The sequence below is a fragment of the Typopeltis vanoorti genome, chromosome 5, assembly GCF_054136105.1.
Source record: "Typopeltis vanoorti isolate ZY-2024b chromosome 5, IOZ_Tvanoo_1.0, whole genome shotgun sequence".
NCBI classification, from domain to species: domain Eukaryota; kingdom Metazoa; phylum Arthropoda; class Arachnida; order Uropygi; family Thelyphonidae; genus Typopeltis; species Typopeltis vanoorti.
This window is the reverse complement of record NC_143553.1, coordinates 95015030-95037947: the sequence shown is the minus strand read 5'-3', so window position 1 is coordinate 95037947 and position 22918 is coordinate 95015030. Positions and strand designations below refer to the sequence as shown.

Sequence of the window (22918 nt, the reverse complement as noted above, 5' to 3'; positions counted from 1 at the left end):
GTGGAAAGCTTCACGTATCATGTTAAAAGTGTCCGATGCCGATTTTTGCAAACGCACACAAAATTTAATCGCATAACACTGTTCCAAGGATGCTTCCATTTCTACAACTGGTCGCGGCTCATAGGTGTGCCGAAACAAGCTTGCATTTAGTCACGTGACACTCTGGCACATCAGCCCATATATGCCATCTATCAACCTCTTTTGTTAATACAGACAGCAACATTTCTTTATTCCACAGAAATTAATATTGTGATGAGTGGTTTCGCGACAGTAAAATTAGTCTTATTACTTATCGAACAGCCCTCGTATATAAATCAAATCACAATCTGAGTAGCTTGCCTTCATACTTCAGTTGATAAATTATCTGTTCTGGACAAGTTTGTATAATTTCTTGCGTTTATATGGTTTGTCTTTCAAAAAAAAAAAAAATTCTATTGTATCATCTTGTTTCTTTTTCAGTACAATTGAATAAATAGCAACAGCATTTACTGTAACAAACTTCGGTTAGAAAATGTGTATTTGTATATTAAGTACACATAACATAAGCACTGACAAACAGCTGAAAGGGAATAAACATCTGATAAGATGGCAAGATTCAAATCAATCATTTTTGAACTCTTCTTTTTGCCCCTAACACAACTTGCAGTTGTAGCATGGAATTAGGAGTTGGATGGAAAGAAGATCAATGTTTATTGGGTGATATTCAAGAACTATCTGGTAGAAGCAAAGTCTAAATGTATTCCAAGGGTCAGAAGGTTAAATAAGGTGGGTGTGAAATGGATAAATGAAAAGATTACGCATGCAACACAGAGAAAGAAGGCATTATGGAGGCAACATAAGTAAAATGAGTGGTAATAATCAATTCCATGAATACAAAGAACAGCAAGGAGGGTGACTCAATTGGTAAAGATAGCTAAAGTGTAGTATGAACAGCAGTTAGCTAATAAAGCAAAAAAAAAAAAAAAATCCTAGGGAGTTCGTTTGACATGTAGTCAGCAAAAAAGAAAGATTATGGTAGGATGACAATGACTGGAGAAAATGGTATAAGGACAACTGTTGAAGAGGATATTGTATAAAGGTCTTTCATCTTTGTAAATGTGACATCATGCAGTATTTGAGAACAATAGATGAAGAGGAAGAGAAACTGACTGTGAGTAAGCAAGAGGTATATGGGGAAATGAGCAAACTCTTGATGGTCTTAATGATATATATCATTGTGTATTTTGAAAGAACGTGCAAGGGAGATGACACATGCCTTGACATATTGCATTGGGTCAAGTTCCAAATGAGTGGAAAGAAGACAAGATTGTACTACCTTCAAAAGGGAGGTAACAGAATTCAAGCATCAAATTATAAGCCAATCTGTGAGTCAGGTGTTGTGGTTAAAGTGTTAGAGAGGCTGGTGAGAGCCAGGATACAAAATTAGGTTGACAAGTGGTATTATCTTTGATGGATAGCACAGATTTGGTAAAGGGAGGTCATGTTTTAGTAATCTATTTATTTATTACAATAAGGTGAATGCTGCATTGGATGAGGAGATGGATACACTGCAGTATAATTAGATTTTGCATAGGTTTTTGATAGATTACACATGATAAGCTAATAGTCAAACTAGAGTAGATGGGGTTGGATATTAGACTAGTGCATTGGATTGGCTGGCTGATAGGTATCAACAAGTTGTGTATGGGGGAGCAACATCCCAGAAGAGGAAATTCACTAGTGGTGTGTGCCTCAGGGGTCTGTTTTAGGGATATTGCAATTTAACCTGTATGTTAATGATATTAGGGACAATTTAAGTTGCTTGCAAATGATGCAAAGTTGGGATGAACTGTAAGGAGTAGAGCAGATGTGGCCTTACAAGAAGACTCGAACAGGCTGAATGAATGAGCACAGGAGTGAGGATTTTAAAATGTTTTAAAATTTTGAAAACAAAGATGGGATGTAGAATCCACTCTTGGTGGGCATATATTTTTCGAGGTGGAGAAAATAAGAAATACTTTGGCCACAGAGAATAAGGATCTAAAATCTAGAGGACACATTACCTCACACTCTGAGGACAACACAACGAATTCTCACAATCATGTGGAAAACATGATTTGCAGACATAAGATTTTGGTTCCGTTGTATAAGGCTTTGATTATGCCACATATGGTCTATTGTGCACACAAATTAGCCACCTAGTCTTCAAAAGGATGAAGAGATGTTAAAAAACGTTTAATTTTCTTGACCAAAAAGCTCTGGAAAGACTTTTAATGGGATTATATTGATCAAGTGCATATAATAAACAACTATGTTATACCAACTAGTTTCACCAACTAATATATACCCTGAAGATGCCAACAGCCTTAGTTGGTGAAACTAGTTGGTATAACGTAGTTGTTTATTATATGCACTTGATCAATATAATCCCATTAAAAGTCCTTCCAGGATGAGGAGATGTTCAAGAGGGTCCAGAAGTAATTGACTAAGGAAGTTTCTGATCTCTGGAATGTTGAATACGAAGAAAAGATTGAGAAGATGCAATTTACAGAGTCTAATGGATAGGAGGAGGATATGATACAGGTACAAGAGATGTACAAGTAAGTAAGGGGTTGTTACAGGATTAACATTGAAGAGGTTTTTCATAAAATTTCATAAAATGGGAGAACAAAAGTTCATCCCTAGAAGTTGTATAAGGAGGGTGTGAGAAGCAGGTTTTTTCATGGAGAGTTGTAAATGATTGGAATTCATTGTCTGAGAGCATGATGTCTGCAGATAATTTGAATGAGTTTAATCCACGGTATGATGAGTTTTGCATATGACAAAGGACCTCCTAGACGGGTCTAACTTCATGTGGTTTTAGGATAATAATAATAATGCTTATTGCAATCTGTCTTTCCACTAGCTTTCATAGCTTGATTTCCATTTTTCTAATTATTTTAGATTTTTGTACTGTGATCTGTTTTTGCCACTCCTTTTCCTGTTTGCTAAAATTTACTAGAAGATAGGCATATTTTCTGTATACCCACCATTTCTGATCTTATCAAATTTTGCTTTCCTCACAATTTCACTAATATGTTTTCGTTTCTATAGTGGAATTTAAATGTTTGATCTTTATGTTTCAGCTCTTGTTTTTGACACACAATTAAAACTAGCTTTATTATACTTTTTATATTATATATTTATCTCAGTTAAAATATTTAAATTATTTTTACATTGTTGTGTTGAACATCCAGAAACCATGTTTGCCTAACTACTATTTTACTTCATGTTCTATTATCTTTGAATTCATGTACGCAAAATGTTCAGCCGGCTTTATTATGAATGGTGTGTACACATACGATTAAAGAACCATATGGAACGTATATGAACTTTGTAAAAATATTTTAAAGAATTATTAATGAAACTTACGATTATTATAATCTAAATTTCGCACCGCGATGTTCTTACCGTTTTCCAGCTAAAATCAGAAGAGCTGCCATTCATCTTATTTGCGGATATCCACAACTATAGCATCAATAAAGAGAAAGTTGTCCAAAATAAAGAAATAAATGGATAACTCAGCTGCCAGTTAAAGTACTTTATACATATCGTGATTTTATTCTCTAAATAAATATTTGTTTTTCATAAACAGCCTCAATAAAAAAATTAATTAAACAATAAGTCAAACATAACACACTAACCATCACGGCGCTGATAAAAACGCTCAGTACTTTGTGAGTACTGAGCCATAAGCATAAGCGACATAAGCGACACCTATAAACAAATTCGAAGGTGTTTTTTTTTTTTTTTTCATTTATTAATGAAATATCACATATGCAATTCATAAGAATAAACATATAAGTTAAATGTAAAACCACAGCTAAACTTCGATAGTCTATAAAAGAATACAGAGAACTGACCGGTGTGTATGTGTGTTATGATCCATCGAGTCGTTTCCGCCTCCTGGCGACTCCACGAACATACACTCTCCATACCAATCTGTCCCTGACCATGTCTTTGAGATCCTCCAAACGCACTCCAGTTGCTTCTTTAACTCCATCCACCCATCTAATTCTAGGTCTTCCTCTTCTCCTGCTTCCATCAACTTGATTCTGATTTTTGTTGTGAGGCTAATATCTTTATCTTTAAAGATCTTGCTTAAATTTGTCATTGCTTTTTTTTTTCGAGTAATAATCTTCTTCTAACTTCTTCGGTACAATAACCATCTTTATCAATTCGAGATCCTAGGAACACAAAATTGTTAACTGCTTCCATTTTCTCCCGATCTACTTCAAAATCATTAAGTTCACATGTTGCCATAACTTTTGTCTTTTTGAGGTTAAGTTTAAGACCATATTTAGCACTTTCTTCTTTAACTTTCATAATATAATAAATTTAGTTTAATCCTTTATCCAAGTGTGTGCAAACTTTGTTTGCACATACTTGGATAAAGGATTAAACTAAATTTCCCCTATTAAACTAAAGGACTAAACTAAACTTTCTCCTATCTCAGTATCTCCCATAATGCAAAACACATCTCCTTGCGGATCTGAATAATGTTATGCATTAAGGGAAGAGCCACTACCCAGACTAGTTTCGACCTTTATTGAGGTCTCTTCAGTGGGAGCCAGGCCCAAGTGGAGATATCAGGCAGAAGCATTAGCAAGGTCATCTCCTTCTATAGCAGCTGCCAAACGGTGTGCCACCTTTTTATTAAATTACTCTGTATTTAGAGAATATGTTGAAAGTTTATTTTTCACTTGGTCAGACAATAATAAATTTAGTTTAATCCTTTATCCAAGTGTGTGCAAACAAAGTTTGTGCCTGAAAGTATCTTCAGGACTGGGGTAAAGTGGTATAATTTAAAGTACAATATAAAGGTCGAAACTAGTCTGGGTAGTGGCCCTTCCCTTAATGCATAACATTATACAGATCCGCAAGGAGATGTGTTTTGCATTATGGGAGATACTGAGATAGGAGTGTTGGTAGCTTGCTCCACCTTTGCAAGGAGTTGCCTTTTGTTGTACCACTTTACCCCAGTCCTGAAGATACTTTCAGGTGCAAACTTTGTTTGCACACACTTGGATAAAGGATTAAACTAAATTTATTATAGTCTGACCAAGTGAAAAATAAACTTTCAACTTTCATAATAAGTTCCGTCAAATCTTCTTTGCATTCTGCTAGCAAGGTGGTAATCTACCTCAAATTACTAATATTTTTTCCACAAATTTTAATTCCAACTGAAGACTTCTCCAGCCCTGTCATTCTTAAAATGTATTCGCTGTACAAGTTAAACAGGTACGGAGATAAAATACATCCTTGTCGCACCCCTTTTACCTATTGTGAAATACTCAGTTTCTCCAAGATCTGTTCGGACAGTAGCTTCTTGTTCATAATAAAGATTCCTCAGAAGGACAATGAAATGCTCTGGGACTCCCATTGTTCTTAACACATTCCACAGTTTCATGTGATCTACAAAGTCAAAAGCCTTGCTATAATCAAGGAAATAAAGGTAGACATTCTTGTAATATTCCTATACTCTTTCTATTATCCATCTCACATTGGTGATTTGATCTCTTGTTCCTCTGCCTTTTCGAAATCCTGCCTGTTCATCTGGCATTTCTCTCTTCATGAATATTTCCAGCCTTTTCCGAATGATCATAACTAAGACTTTACTTGCATGAGAAATCAATGCTATTGTTCTGTAATTTTCGCACTCTCTTGCATCGCCTTTCTTCAATAAAGGTATATAAACTGATTTTTTCCATTCCTTAGGCCATGTAGTTGTGATCCAAATTCGCTGACAGAGCTGTTAAAATTTTAACTGCCTCTTCTTCCAGGACTTTGAGCAGCTCGATGGGTATTCCACCTCCTCCTGGTGCTTTCTTACTGGATATCTGTTGCAGTGCTCACCTCACTTCACTCTCCAGTGGTACTGGCTCCTGTGTATAATCCTGCTCTTCAAATTTCTCAGTAATTTTGGAGCCCTTTCTGTAAATGACTCCAAAATGTATTATACCCATGTATAATACTTACCCTCTCGTGGTAGACTAGATTAGCATCCACTTGGATACTGAACGAACGACATTAGACTGGTCATTTCGGACTTATGAAAAAATTGTATTCTGTATTGCATAAACTACAGACAAATATGTTAGTACAACCTGATAAATGGATATGATGACCAAGGTGTCATCCAGTTTCAAAATAGGAACGTGTAGATAAAATTTTACAAAATAAACGAAAGACTTGCGATAAATTTAGTATATATAATACCATATAAATCTGCCAGCACTTTTTATTCCTCTATAGCAGTGTTTCTCAAACTTCAGATATCTGCATACCCCTTCTTAAATTTTCATTATTATCAAGTACCCTCTTATCAAAATAATAATAAATAAATAAATGAATAAAGTATATTTCATTGTAAATGACTATTTTATTTAAATTTATATCTTCATTTAAACAAAAAATATGATTTATTTTTAATAGAACAAAATTTGGAATAGGTTCTTTTTCATTTCCCGTCCATTAAAATCCACATTTCAAGTAATTCACATCATAGTTACAAAGTTTTTCATCTTCTTCCTAGTTGGTTCTCTAGAGATGTCAGACGATACACCCTTATCAATTTCATTTCATCCAGATGCAATATCAACGTTTTCTTGTTGCTTACAGTTACTTGTATTTGCTATATTGCTCTCTTTTGTGGTTTTATAAATCCAATCTTTAACCAATGATCTATACTTAAGAATTTGAAAGCTAAAAAAATTATCCTATTTACTCGAATATAACTCTCACTTTTTTCTCAAAGTTAAAGCTAAAAATTGTGGTGCGAGATATATGCAGTGAGTTTCGGAAACTAAAGTTTTCAGAAAAAAACTGAAAATGGTGCGACTTATCAAGAAGCTCCTACTCGCCACCGCTACTTTTGGCATCAAGAACAGTTTCCTTGTGTGCATCGCGAAAGTCATCTACCCAAATAGCTTCATCTTCTTTCCCATTATTTCAAGCAAAAATTACGAGTAATTTACAAGACTTGAGAAACGTAGAGCAGTTATGAAGAAGTGTATACGATTGGTGCGGCATTAACAAAAGATCGCGCTAACAAAAGACAAGTTAGCATTTCAACAGTTGAGTTGAAATGCTAATTCCCTTCAACCGAATTTCATAATATCCAAAACACATTTACTATATATTTCTTAGTTTTAACACGTTCACGACGGGGTGGTGTCAAACAAAACCATATGTTGCACCGGCAACATATGGTTTTTCTTGAGTCTATACAACAGTTTCTGTTGTAACGCACTTGTTACGGCACTAACTAATGTTATTCATTAGTTAGTGCCGTTTTTATCCCAGGTTGTCTCTAACTGCACAGTTTGTTGAGAAATATAATGATTCCTTTAATTATGCATAGCCAAAAATTGCCATGTACCCCCTCCCCCCTGAAAACCTTTTGCGTACCCCCGGGGGGTGCGGTAACAAACTTTGAGAATCACTGCGCTATAGGGAATAGGCCAGGCCGTTTTTAGCCCATCTGACTAATTTAGCATTTACTCTAATTGTAAAATTTTCGCACATGCACCACGGGAAAGAAATCCTCAGTACATAAACACAGACACATATAAACAAAAACAAAATCAGATTAACAGAGTAATTTTTAAAAAAATGTCATGACAACTTTAGTAGGGTAACAAACAGGTCATCGAATTTCTATTTAAAAAAAAAAATTGGAAACATGAGCAGGTTGAAGGAGTGCTTTCCCCAATAAGAGAGATAAGCATAGGTCTTCATATCTGTTCAAGTTTGAAAGATATAATATTGCTTCACATCTTTCTTTGTAGAGACATGCCAGTAAGCAATTCTACTCTAAGTTGAATATGGAAATGAGTAGTAATTTCTTCTTAAGCAGAAGCAGGAATGCTATAACTCTTGAATGTTTTGTTCAAAAAAAGGCCTCACTGTAACCAACATGGACAGAATGAATGTTAATGCTTAAGTTCCACTTTTTTATTTTTTTGGCGCTTGTATATCCCGATGGGAATAGCATTTGTTTTCGTAGAGAAAAAAGATCGTCGTAAACTCAATTCTAATCGCCGATTAGAATAACGATTTCTAGGTCTTTTTTTCAGCTGGTTTTTCCAGTTAGTTAACCCTTGACACAGAGAAGCAGGGATTTTTCTCCTGGAAACTCGTATTTTAACGCTGAAACTCAGAAAAATAGATGAAAAATTCACACACTATTTCAATAATATATAGTACTAGGGTCAGAGACCATGAGATGGTGGCAGTTGTCTGTGTAGTCAGGAAAACTAAATTATAAAGGGAGGCATAGTGTCAATGTCAGTGTAAGAGCGACAATGCTGCGTAAGTGTGTTAATGACAAGAATGGACATTATCGTGGAAATGATTCCGAGGAGAGAATGATTTCAACTTTGTGTTCGTACGATTTGGACCCATCAAACGTATGCAAAGATGATTAAACGTATAAGACATTAGAGAAGAATAAAGATCTGCAAGTTGTCTAATTGTGGCATGCAGACTACAGACAAGAGTATTCAAAAGAACATGCAGGTATATTATTTTGTCTGTACAGGAATTATAGGAGCATCAGAAACAAAGGGGTAAAATTTGTTGCATCAGTCAATATGTTGGGTATCAGAATCAGACATACTAACTGGTATCGAGTGTAAAGGTATAGTTTGCCCACCGTTTCCAGGTCCCTGCTTCGCGTCTTTCCAAGAATAGTCGATTCATGCTGAAGGGGAGAAAAAAATGAAGGACGTCCGAATTGTCGCCAACACGCGAAATCACGTGCTTTATAGGGAAAATTTTCCAACTGTTATACAAGCAACATAGTTAACTACAATAATCATAAAAGAGAAGTTAATTTTCCTACCGGTAATAATAAACAACTCATCCCACAATACGGACTGATTACCCTATTATCGGAATGGATTCTCCTTTTTCTGAGATGCGCAGAAGTGTCGAGGGACCTCAAATCGGTGGGAGAACTATACAGTATTTTTAAGGAGACATGAAATGAGAGGAGGGGTGTGCTGCTAATGATATCGGATGACTTAAATCCAGTTAGAGTTGAGACCTATGATTGTAGTCCTAGTAACGGCATTTCATGTGCCAGTGACTTTGAAGCCACCTGGTGTGAGGTAGAATCTAACAAGTTCAAATACATAGTGGGGGTATGTTACAGACCTGGTGGATCGGTTGCTAGTGATGAAGAAATGCATTATCAAAAAGAAATGATGGGCACGAAAAGAGTAATCATAACAGAAGACGTTAATTATCCAAACATTGATTGGGTAGCAGTAAATCTCATAAAAAGAATGAAGCCGAATTTATTGAGCTGTTGAGAGATAACTTCCTCAAGTAGCAAGTGAAAGAAGGAATTAGAAGTCAAGGAGGGTGTTTCAGTTAAAGATGTAACTATACTGATTTCAGTTGGTGACAGTGATCATGCGGTACTCACTTGGGAAGTAGCTAAGTTTATGAATCTTCCATTCAGAAAAGGTTACATGCTGAACTGCAAAGTAGGAAATTATGACCAACTGATGAGTATACTCAGTTCAGTGGAATGGGATCGGCTGGTGGATGGGAATAATATCAACAGTGCATGGGAAACATTTAAAAATACTTAAATGATGCAATATCAGAATGTGTCCCGAGAGTTGGAAGAATGAATAGGGTAGGAATGAAATGGATGTACATTCTCATTAAGCAAGAGACGCATAAAAAAAGGATGATGTGGAAGAAATACTGTGAGCATAAGGATGACGTCCGTTATGAAAATTATAAGCAACAAGCCAGAAGAGTCACAACTTTTGTACCGAAATCTGAGTATGAAAAGAAAAAGCTAAAGACAACTCACAAGAATTCTATCGTCATGCGCTATAGGTAAAAGAAAGAATAAACATGAGAAAATAACTCTATAAATGTGGATGGTGTGAGGGTGACAATGCAGAAGAGGTTGTTCAACTAATGAGTGTCCATTTTGCTAAAAGCTATCAACCAGGTGTATGCAACATTGAGTTCACTGCTACCATTTCACTGAAGAAACTCAGGTGTTAGAGGACGAAGTATTAGAGCTGTTGCACAAACTGAATAAGAATTCAGCAGTAATGGTTGATGGGATACCAGTACGGATGCGAAAAGTGTTCAGCTGGACTGGCTATTCCTTTGAACAGGCTATATAATTATTTCAGTATCAGAACAGGGAAGATTCTGCTGGAATGGAAACAATGTATGGTAATCCCATTAGACAAGGGTGGTGCAAAGGCCGATGTATCCAGCTATCGACCAATCAGCATCTCAGGAGTGGTGGTGGTGGTGGTAGTGGTGAAGATTTTGGAAAAATTGGTTATGGCTCACATTCAGAAATGGGTTGGCATTTCTGATTGCGAGCATTCAGAAATCTTTACTTTGTTCTGAATGAATCTTTACTTTGAAAATTGCAAAGTAGAGATTCTTTGCAATGAACAGAGTGGGTTTACGAAGGGAAGGTCATGTTTTAGCAACTTGCTCCCATTCTGTAACAATGTTACCCATTAATAATATTAGGAAGGATCTGACAAGCGACATACAGCTATTTGCTGATGATGCAAAGATAGGTAGGATAATCAGGAATGCTGCTGATATGCATTATTTGCAGAATGATTTGAATAGGCTGTAATTATGGGCATGGGAAAAATGGATGTCAGTTCAGCGTCATGCACTTTGGAGTGATTAGATATCTAATGTCGTATTATATTACTGGGATTATGCTACAAGAAACTGATCAGGCTAGGGATTTTGGAATGTTAGCAGATAGGAAGTTGAAGTTCAGTGGCCATGTAGCAAAGATTGCAAATACAACTCAAAAGATAATTGAAATGCTGAAACGAACTCTCACGTGTAAAGATAAGGATGCCATTTTATCTCTTTACAAGGCCTTCATAAGACCTCATCTGGACTATTGTGCGCAGGTTTGGTATTCTGGTTTACGTTGTGATTCTGATACGGTGGAGAGAGAGAGAGAGAGAGAGAGTCCAAAGGAGAGTGTTAAAAATGATATCAGGATTGTGGAATACTGATTATGAAGACAGATTGAGAATTTGTAGACTGCAAACACTAGTAAACAGGAGAAGAGAGGTGATATGATTGTCTTAGAAATTTCTGAAACGGTCATACAGTTTTTAGTTGATGGAATTTCTCATTTTATGGAGAGTGGAAAAAAGTACAAGAGCGCATCTTTGGAGGCAGAGAATGAATGCCACTAAGGAGGTGAGGACTAGATTTTTCTCTTGTAGGGTAGTGCATGATTGGAATGGGTTGCCATTAGATGATGCGTGTGCAAGCAGTGTGAATGAATTCAAGAGCAAGTGTGATAGCTGGTGCGTGTAGTATGTGGCGTCCCTCAATGAATCCCTGAAGGTCTCTCTAATAATAATAATAATAATCAGCTAACGCCTTTTATTCCCGTATAGGGAATAGGCAAGACCGTTTTAGCCCTATCTAACTTTTGGAGACTGAGTGGTCAGTTCAATCTCGACTGATACCCAATCAGAGATAACTAGCCTAAAGCTATCACTAATTAAGCGGCACACGGTGAAGAGATGGCTCGACAAGTGCCGCCATCTCGTGCTCCCTAACCCTAACACAATATATTTAATGTCTGATAAATAGTGTGGTGTTCTACGGTCGATTTTCTTTAGTTTATGGGACGAAAAACACGCGTTTCCGAGAGAAAAAACCCGCTCTCCGTGCCAGAGATCGACTAACTCGGGAACTGGTCGAAGAAAGGCTTAGAAAAATTTCGTGAAGTCGCCGACTAGATTTGAAACCAAGTCTTCCTTCATACGGTCAAGCGCTGTGGTGTGCAAACGTCACATCCACTGTGCTACAACAACAATAACAACAATAATCTCATCTCATCTTCTTTATACCCTCTTTTACCTTGCGGTGTCGAGGGTCCATTGATCATCGGACCTCAATCCGTTTACAGGATAAGGTGGTCAGCCCTATGCCCCGGTATATCCTATGGCCTGTAGTGTTAAGTTCTCAAGGCCAGTTTGCCTGTTTTGCGGGATGAAAAACCCCAGAATAAACTGAGGAAAAAACCCTGCTGTCCACGTCCAAGACTGGCTAACTTGGCTATGGCTGAGGAAGATCCTTCAGCTCCTCACGTCAACATCAACAACAACAACAATAATAATAATATGTATATATTTTTATTTTATTTTATTATGTCTCAGATAAATTACGTACACATATATACATATATTTACATATTATATATATATAATGAATTTCATACAAATTTTTCCTTTTTTTGTATTCTAAAATGCCTTAATAATAGTCACTATGGATGGTAATTTATAGTTTGCAATTGGATAAGATTACATTTTTTAAAACAGCATTTGTAGTATAACAGTAAGTTCTATATATAATTTTTGCTTTTTAATGTTTTTAACCGCTGTAACTACAGCACTTCAATGTAATAAATAAATCTTTTTTTTTTCTTTCTTTTTTTTGTTGTTGTTGATCTCGGTTGAGATGTAATATCTCTGCTTGCATCATCGAAGCTTTTTAATAAGCTTATTTGAGGATGACACCGGTTAGATATATGTTTTTTTTTTATTATTATTATTGATTTGATTGCTGTGTTGGAAGTAGGCTGATGTTTGGGAGGTCAATTAATAATAATAATAATAATAATAATAATAATAATAATAATAATAATAATAATAATAATAATAATAATAATAATAATAATAATAATAATAATGCTCTCTCTTCCCATTTGCCTAAGAAAATTAATGATAGCCTTGGGTCAAATCTTACAGTGAAGGATGGGTGATGATGGGTAACTCAGCTTCAAAAACGTTATACGGGCTTGGTCTACTCTGACGAATAAAATGCGTCAACGAGTTTATTTCTTTTGTTACTGCTACTTTTCTGACCAGAATTATGAGGTAATACGTGGATCTCACGACCTGAATGAGTTTTCTTGTGAAAAATGACGAAGTAATAACTCTCAATATGGTTGATGAAGAATCAACAGTTCCAGAAAAAGTTTATTGTTTCTTCTTTATGGAAGTGTACTATATTCTAAGATATAGTGCATTTATTTTGGAAATAACATTTTCCAGATCGGAAGAGCCAATCTAAATCGCAAGGTATCGTTAACACCTCTAAAATAATGTAGAAATATCTCAGGAGACGTTCTTCATAGCATTTCATTAAAATAGTTTGTGACCGCGAGTGAGAGAAGGCTTCGATTGGCGGCTTCCCATTAACCGCAATGAATTACAAAATCAAAAAGTTTAATAATGTCGGAATGAGTCTTGCTAGAATAATTCAATAGTAACGTTTAAAGGAATGCTGGTGAAGAGTGAGAGTACCTAAAGTGATCATAGTATCATATGGACAGAGATAAAGTTCCTAAATTTTGCCATTCAAGCACACAGCGTTTTAATATGAAAACAGGACTTCCCTCTGAAAGTGTACACCAAAAGGGGGCGGATACCTGGATACATGGAATCAATGCAACAAATAACAGGTCTCAAGGAAATACAAGATTTATGGATTCCGAGAATATCATATAACCAATTCGGATGTTCGTGTAACTTCTTGAGTTTTTTTTAAATCAATTAAATAAAATAGCTAACGCTTTTAGCAAATCAAAGATAGCTGGCCCAAGACTATCACTAATTATAAGGGGCAACCGATGAAGAGACGGGCAAGGAAGTGCCGCCATCTCTTGGAACCTAACCATAACAGGATCTGTTATTATCTGAAAAAATGTGGGTTATACAGTAGATTTTCTTGAGTTTATAGGATGAAAAATTCGCTTGCCCCTAACTCGAGAACCGGTCAGAGAATGGCTTAGAAAAAGCTCCTCCAATCGGCAACTAGACTTGAACTTAAGTCAATCTTCGGACGGCCTAGTGCAGAGGATGCAGTAATTTAGCAGTAGAATCAAAAGAGACGATGCCAGTAAGTAAAATACGCATGATGAAATGAAGAATTCTCGTAGTATTATGTTTTATCCTATATCATGAGAGTTTTGCTTTTGTCTCTCTCTCTCTTAATCATGATAAGATTGCTGTTATGTTTTAAGGAATTAACAGATCCGATGTCAAATGCTTACTTCCCTTATGAGAGCATAGTAATTCTTCAATTTACTAACATCTCGTTTCTAAAAGGAATTAATGACCATTTATTACCTTACCAAAGCTGTCATGGTATTTTTGGAATTTCTGTCACGTTTATGCTATTTTATTTTTTTGTGTGCTGAATATTACCCTGTGATCTATGAGTGAAATTTTTACAGTTAAATACCAATACCATTTTTACAGTTAAGTATGTCATCTGGTTCAACAAGAGCCCCTTGATGGTTTCTATACTAACTAAGGCAATGAAAGTCAGCGACTGGAAGAATTTTAAACACAACGCAATTGAAAGTAATCATTATCGGCATTAGAAACGTCAATGAAAAAGTGGTAGAGTTAACAAAATATTTTTTAAAAAAATACCATGTGCATGATGGTGTTATCCTCACCAAGTAGTATACTGAAATAGGTGAGATATTTAAAATAATGACTCTAAGTTTTCATATTCATTCAACAGCGATTAGGAAAAGGAAGGGATAGCTACAGTATTAAATACTAAATGCAAAGATAACACGGACGGTAGGCAATATCATAAAGTATGATAAGGACAAATTTCTAAATTATAATTTGAAAAATGTGATTTTTTATTATATGCCACAGAAGGCTCCAAAAAACATAGAGAAGCCTTTCAAGTCGTTAACAAGTGTACCTGATTTAAAGAAATTTAATTAAAAATTCAATTAGAAAAGCATGTCTTACCAATTATATTACTGTTGGTAGTCATATTTTCAGGTTAGTTCAAGAATTTTGAAAACAAGAAGATAAATTGAAACCCAATTACAAAAGCTGGCTGTAGAAGCCATAAACGTAATCCACCACACATATTTCTCTAGATGAAAATGTCTGCAAGAATAGAAAAATCATAACTTCAGGATGGACTGAAGAAGTTAAAGTGGTGGAAGAGAATAACACATTATACTGAAAGTTCTTGTTTGGCTTGTGATAAAAGTGGCATAAAAATGCTAATCATCAAGTTTAATTAGAGAAGTAAAAAACGTAAGAAAGCTAAATTTTTAGCAAAGGTAACTAAACCGAAGTCATAGAAAAGATCAGATTTGATTTACTTCCAGACAAGTAGTTGTGAAATCATGGGTATTTAAGCATCCAAGTTTTAACAGGTGATAAACGAAGATCTGGAAAAAGCTATATGATAATGTTCCAAGAAAAAGGTGCCCAACACTGCAATAATATATTAAAATGATTCATCATATACAATATATGCAATACATTTAAGTTGCAATCATCAGTAAGATAATACATTAATACATGTAGAGGAAGATGGTTTGATATAAAATCAGCTGTACGATGCACACCCACTCTTATTGAGAATGAAGTGTAACAGAAGTGGTCCAAAAACAGAACCCTGCGGCACACGACTAGTAACAGGCCTTCTTTTGGACTCCACTACTGAATAAACTAATCTCTGATATCTCTCCATCAACCACCCTCCTATCAATCTCACCAAAACAATAATACACAATAATAAAGCTAATTCCAAAATCGTAGATAGCAACTCGGCTCTTTACTTTAGAAATAAATAAAGCTCATAAATAAACCAGGATAAATCTTTAGGATTTTAAACTAAACTTAACTGAAATTGTATGACAACAACTTCAGTATGGAAAGTAATTTAAAAAAGGCAAGACTATGAAAATAGACAGGAACATAGAAAACATAAACTGAATTCTTAATAGAGATTTAGTAGAACAAATAAAATAATTCAGCAATTTACTTTACGTGAAGAGTGGAAATTTCATTATTATTATTATTATTATTATTATTATTATTATTATTATTATTATTATTATTACGGGCAACTCCAAGTAGTCCTCAGACTCATCGAGGGAGGCTCTAAATATCATATCAAGAACAACTATTCCGCATTCGCACAGTATCTATCACACTTTGCTTTGAACTCATTCACAGTCATGACACCCATAACAAACTCTGGCAGCTTATTCCACTCATTCACCACTCTCCAAGTAAAAAACCTAGTTCTAATACCCTTGCTAACTACACTCTTGCTCAGTTTCCATGGATGGCCCCTAGTTCTCCCATCACCAGACCTGTTCTGAAAAATTTCCTCTGAATTAATCTTGAAAAAACCCTTCAGTAATTTGAATGTCTTAATCATATCACTCATTTTCCACCTATCAACCAAATTCTGTCACCCACAGATCTTCAACCTGTTCTCGTAAGGTTCATTCCATAGACCAGCTATCAACTTGGTCACTCGCCTCGATCTTGTACCTCCTCCCCAATCAAGAAGAAATCCAGGAGCCCAGATCTGGGCACAGTAGTCAAGATGGGGTCTTATCAAGGCTCGATAAAGAGGAACAATAACTTGCTTATCTCTGCTCGTCAAAGTATTCTTCAGTAACCAAGTGATCTGATGAGCTGATTTAGCCACTTTTGCTATGTGATCCTAAACTTCAATTCTCTATCCACCTACACACCCAAATCTCTGGCTTCGTCAACCTCCTGGAGTACAGTTCCACCAATGTGATATACTGCTGCTAATTTTTTCACCACAAAATGCATAACCTTACATTTTGCTACATTAAACTGACATCCATTCATCCATTCGTATTAGCTCAGACTAGCAATCTATCCTAACCAATCTGCAAAATTTTGAACATTATGTGCATTCACTATTGATCAACCCAACTTTGCATCATCAGCAAATAAATGAACAGTTCCTCTCAGATCCTTTCCTATATCATTAATGAACAAATTAAACAGCAGTGGTCCAAGAACAGAACCCTGTGGCACACCACTAGTACAGGACTTCTTTTGGACTCCACTCCTGAATAAACTACTCTCTGATATCTCTCAATCAACCACCCTCCTATCAATCTCACCAACCCTATATCCATCCCCATGTGCTGCAGTTTACTGATTAGGTATCATGTCAAAGGCCTTAGCAAAGTCGAGCAGTATCCATTACCCTTATCCAGTTCAGCCGTCACTGTATTATAAAACGTGAGCAAGTTACTGAGGCATGATCTACCCTTCACAAAACAATGCTGTACTCCATACAGTATTCCAATTTCATCTATCCATTCCTGTGATTTGCTCTTGACTAATATCTCCAAAACCTTGACAACGATTCCTGATATGTTGATCGGTCGGTAATTTGCAACAGCAGTCTTAGAACTTCATTTATGCAATGGAACTATTTTCCCCTCTTTCCACCCCCTCAGAACTAACCCAGAGCTGAAACTTAAATTAAACAATATGGTCAAGGGAACTGATAATTCCTTTGCCGCCTCACGTAAGACTCGAGCTGATGTATCATCCAAACCCACAGATGTAGCTACATTAAGGTTCTGTAATATACTATTCACCTCCATTTCATTCACTTCAATTTCTGTATCAGCCATTCTTTCTCTCATTTCTGCAATATCACAGACTGGATGATATACCCTTGCAAATTCTACTATTTCAGCTGATTCAGTTACCTCCCCGCCATCGGTATTCCTTAGAATCATTTTGCCGTATATGTTTTTTCTTTTACTTGCAGCATATAGAAAGAACGATTTGGGATTCACTTTAGCTTGGATTGCTAATTTACTTTCATAATCTGCTTTTGCATTTCTTACCCCACTAGTTACTCCTCTGATCTGTGCTTTGTACTGTTCGTGTGCCCACAGGTCGCCTTTCTCCTTAAATTTCATTCACAATTGCTTCTTTTTTTTGCAGCTCAAGATTAATAGTGTTATTCATCCATTTAATTCCGATTTGATTTACTCTCCGGACTCTAGGTATGCAGTCAGCCATCACCTCTCTGAAACGCTCCTTGACCACTTCCCATGCACTATCAACATCCAGACCTTGCAGTTTAACATGCCATGGCACTGATCCAAGCAATCTCCTAAGCTCGTCATACCAGCCCGGTAATTCCACATGTACCCTGTCTTAATTGAAAATTCTACACATTTAGCCACTTTCCAGGTGACCACCTTATGATCACTCTCACCAATTGCTGTCAATATGGTCATATTCATAATAGTCAATTTCTCAGACGCAATTACTAGGTCAAGCACTCTAGAACCCCTAGTATATTTCATTACATCCTGTCTCAGGTAGTTATCCCTTAGTAACTGCATAAAATTCATTTCCTTCTTCCCATTTGTCCTCTCCTCCCTCCAATCAATGTTACCATAGTTGAAATTCCTCATAATAATTACCTGTCAGTATATTCATTGAGTCTATTTGCCTATGCATACTGTCGCCATCATCTATTCCATCGCCTGGTCTATAGCAGCACCCAACTGCAAATGTTGCTTTGCTGACCTCAATCTCACACCAGATAGCCTCAAATGTGCTATTTTCACTATCCTGAAGTTGAACTTCTATTCTCTTTGGCTGCAGTTCATCAACTAAATGCCAACATCCTGTGGCCAGAAAGAACTAATCAGGGTATCGCGATGTCTATGGTCACTTCAGCCAGAGATGAAGTATGATTTATATAAGACCACTGTAACTCAGGAAGTGGTTTAAAAAAGACTTACATCGAAGCGACTAGAATCGGAGTCACAATAGTCTTTCTTCATGCAGCCCAGCTCTATGGATGTAAATGCCTTTTACACAAGAGTAACTAAACATGCTTTTGCTCTTGGATGTTTATTCCTAAAATAAAAAAATGCATAGAGTTGTTACAATTTAATGAATTTTTTTGAAGCCCAGATTAATACGAATGAATGTAAAGTCCATTCCCACAGGCCTTACAAGTATGTACAGTACAGAGAAAATAAAAATGTTTAAATGAACAGTTTAGCAACGTCATAGATCTAAGCTGCTAAAAGAAAGACTGTTGTATGTTCGATTTTAATAAGCTTAAGGAAATTTTTATAAACCTTTCTGTAACCGGTTCCTGAGTTTATAAAAATTTTCTATATACTATAATACTTGGCTGGCATGGGTAAGTAGTGTTTTTCTCATAGATACTCGACTTTTTAATCCCACAACGAACCTTGACTGTAGAACCCATAATAGTCAAATATTATATTAGGGACTACGAGATAGTGGCAGTCGTCTGTACTCTCCTCCCTGATGTTCTATGAAAGCATTAATAGCCTTGGATCAGCTTTCTCCGATGGCAGAGGGTGGAGATTGCTACCTACAGGTCTTCAAAAGTTCACAACACTGCTCAACGGTCTCAATTACTCGCTTTGGAGAATCGACTAATGTCTTATTCTCTGGAGAATCAGATATTAATCGATTTATTTTCCTTTATTTATTTACTATGAAGCTATATTTTAAACAAAAGTATATAAATAAATTAGATTATGTAATTACAATAAAATTAAATTCTTATTTTGTTTTAGTTTTGTCGTTATCTTGATCTTTCTTGCAAGGCTCTTTAACTCGATGATATCGTTTAACAACGGTATCATCGAGTTTGCCGTTTGCCGTTCAATTCTGTTCATGCCATGTGCATTTGTTTAGGCATATAGGCCGAACAAAGTGCTTAAAGAAACAGAGTACTTTGAAATCGTACTTGGAATTTTGGAAACTTGTGTATCAAGGGAAAAAAAAAACACTTAGAATAAAGTCTGTGGAACGCTTCAACTTGCAAAAAATTACAGAAAAAGAGAATAATATTAAAATATAACTCAGAATAATATAAATCAGTGTATAGTGTCCTAAATGCCGGCCTAGTTGGCTGAATGGTTAGTCTATCCGCTCTCCACCTAAAAGGCTATATATATATATATATATATATATCACTTCTTTGGCTCTCAGAAATGGAACTGAGTGTCAAGGGGGATGATTTCCTCTCTTCGAGCTTTTCCACCAATTCAGGAGCGCATCACGGCTCTGTTCTATCACCCTTTTCCAATATATAAAAGGATCTCTCATTGACCAATAGTTCTGTCTAGTTTTGCGGATGATAGCGCATCCCGTTTATCTACTAGTCATTCGAGTGCATAAACATCCTAAGCTTTAAATCTATAACCAGTGCCTTAAAAACTAATCTCCATAGTGTTCTTCAATGATATGAGGATGACATGGTTACTTACAATGCTATCAAAACATAGTCAAATTACCAGATAGGATCAAATCTCTCTCTCTCTCTCTGGACTGACATTAACTTCCAGCTTTTTCCTGGCATAAACATCAACAGCTACATCGACCTCTTGAGCTGCATTTTTTCTGCTCAACAGGCTCCTTTTCACTTGTACGGCTACTAACTTGATACAATTCTCAGATCCGTCTTCCTTACAATATTCTTCACACGTTTAGGCTGGTAAGTCTAAAAATCTTCAAAATTCTTACTGCTGTCCAGAGAAGAGTGATTCGGCTGATATATGAAACACTCTTTCTCTCTCTCTCTCTCTCATTGACCACTTCAACCATTACCTCACAGACGGTTTATTTCAGCTTTGTGTCTTTTCTACAAGTACTTCCATAGAGACTGATCCAGCGAAGTGGCACCTAGCGATACTCCGCTCTCCGTTAGTGTTGTTGCAACATGAACACTAGATGCTAACATCCCATCAGAAGACGGATCTGATAATTGTATAAAGTTAGTAGCTGCACAGGTGAAAAGTAGCCTCTTAAGCAGAAAATGTTCAAATGCAAATGCATAGAACCTGCTTCTTCCTGTTCCTCTTTTATTCCACCTGCTTCTGCATGTTTACACCCGACACTAATGCACTATACGTTCTTGTATTTCGCATGTGTGGGATTTTTATTAGAAATGTGACACAAAATCTTGGATTGCATATTTAAAACATATTTGTTAAACATATATGGCCATAATAAACGTATTTCTCCATTACATTATTAAGCAAAATTATCATAAGCCTCTTTTTCCTCTGCAACTTTCCAGAAAATTACCATGTTTATTTAGGAGAATAAATAAATAAATATATATATATATATATATTTGTTTTAGACTTTTGTTTTAAGTCATTCTGGAACTACCATCCAACCCCATTAAAGATTAGAGGTACTTGCGAATTTTCAGTAAATGTTAATCTCTCTTTCTAAAACTGGAATAACTTAATAAGACAGTGTGTGTGTGTGTGTGTGTGTGTGTGTGTGTGTGTGTGTGTGTGTGTGTGTGTGTGTGTGTGTGTGTGTGTGTGTGTGTGTGTGTGTGTGTGTGTGAAAAATCGAATTGTAATTACTTAATTACTTAAATACGAGGGTGGACTAAAAAGTTCTCTGCTTAACAATGAAACAACGAATTTCTAATTTCAAAATTATTTTTATTTTTCAACATAATTTCCCTTAAGACTAATACATTTATTCCAGCAATGCTCCAGCGCCATTATCCCGTCCCTGTAGTGGTTCTTCAGTAAGATCTGCAAAATACCCCTCTAAAGCTGCAATCACTTCTTGATTCGAAGAAAAACGCTGATCAGCGAGGAAGAGTTTTAGTTTTGGAAAGAAATAGAAATCAGAGGGAGCCAAATCTGGGGAATAGGGTGGATGTTCCAACAATTCATAGTGCAGATCCCTTAATTTTCCCATTGCCAAAACACCTTTGTGAGCAGGTGCATTGTCCTGATGAAAGATGATTTTTTCCTTCTGAAAACCAGGTCTTTTTTCACCAATTTTTTCGTCTAGGCTGGTTAAAAGATCGGAATAATATCCCTCGGTTATTGTTTTACCTTTTTCAAGATAATAAATAAACAAAATGCCTTTAGCATCCTAAAACATGACCTTTCGTGCCAGGACCTTTCCTGCTGATGGAACCGGCTTTGCTTCTTTGGCGCTGAACAGTGGACAATGTTCTGTCCACTGTTTTGACTGCAGTTCTGGTGTGTAATGGTGAATCTAAGTCTCATCCATAGTAATAAATCGACGCACAAAATCAGTTTTATTCTTGTTAAAACGTTCCAAGCACTGTTCAGAGATTTTCATGGGAGTGCGTTTTTGATCTTCTGTGAGCAAGCGCGGCACCCATCTTGCGCAAAGCTTTGTCATTTGCAATTCTTCATGCAAAATATATCCTACACGTTCTTTTGAAATGTCTAGTCTTAGCAATTTCACTCACTTTGACTCGCCGGTCATCCAATACCATATCGTGCACCTGATCAATGGCTTCTGGTGTTGTTACACTTTTTGGACGTCCTTCAAGTGGATTATCTTCAAGATTGGTACGGACACGTTTAAACTCGGCAGCCCATTTCTTAATTGTCGAAAACGAAGGAGATCGATTTCAAGGGATACAGACAACACTTTTGCTTCAGACAGCTGTACAAAACAAAATACTTGATAGAATGACTTGCAATTTCACATGGATGCTTATGACAGATGTACCAACTTAGAAAAAAAAAATTGCGGTGATAGTTTTACCATCTATGGTCAAGGCCGAGAACTTTTCAGACCACCCTCGTAATATCGTATCGTGACAATCGTTCGTAAGGTTAACAGCCTGAACTTCTTGTGGCATTAATTTGGTTAAATATCTTATGACGTAGGTATGAATCTGTAAATATAATGTCTCAACGCATTTTCGATTTCCCGAATGGAGTAAGGTGCAGTGTCTGTATATCTTGCAGCACATATCAGAATAACCCATGAATGTTCGATATTGTCCATCAGATAGTGAATTACTAACCATTCAAAACGAGTAATGTTTTTTTTTGTTGTTGTTTATCGTCTAACGCGATAATTCTGACACTTGCATTTGACAGTGCATTTGTTTCGTGTAACGATAACTGAAAAAAATATAATTCTTTTCATATTTTCAACAGTGACACTCGTCATAATTTAGCCTTGTATCTATAATAAATAAATAATTATATGTTATTTTAACAAAATAAAAT

General features: G+C 36.1%; 1 protein-coding gene across 5 annotated transcripts in view; it reads right to left on the bottom strand.

The window, feature by feature from the left end:
* Positions 1 to 22918, bottom strand: part of LOC150106665 (uncharacterized) — a 272404-nt gene that overhangs the window by 162393 nt on the left and 87093 nt on the right. The window lies entirely within an intron of this gene.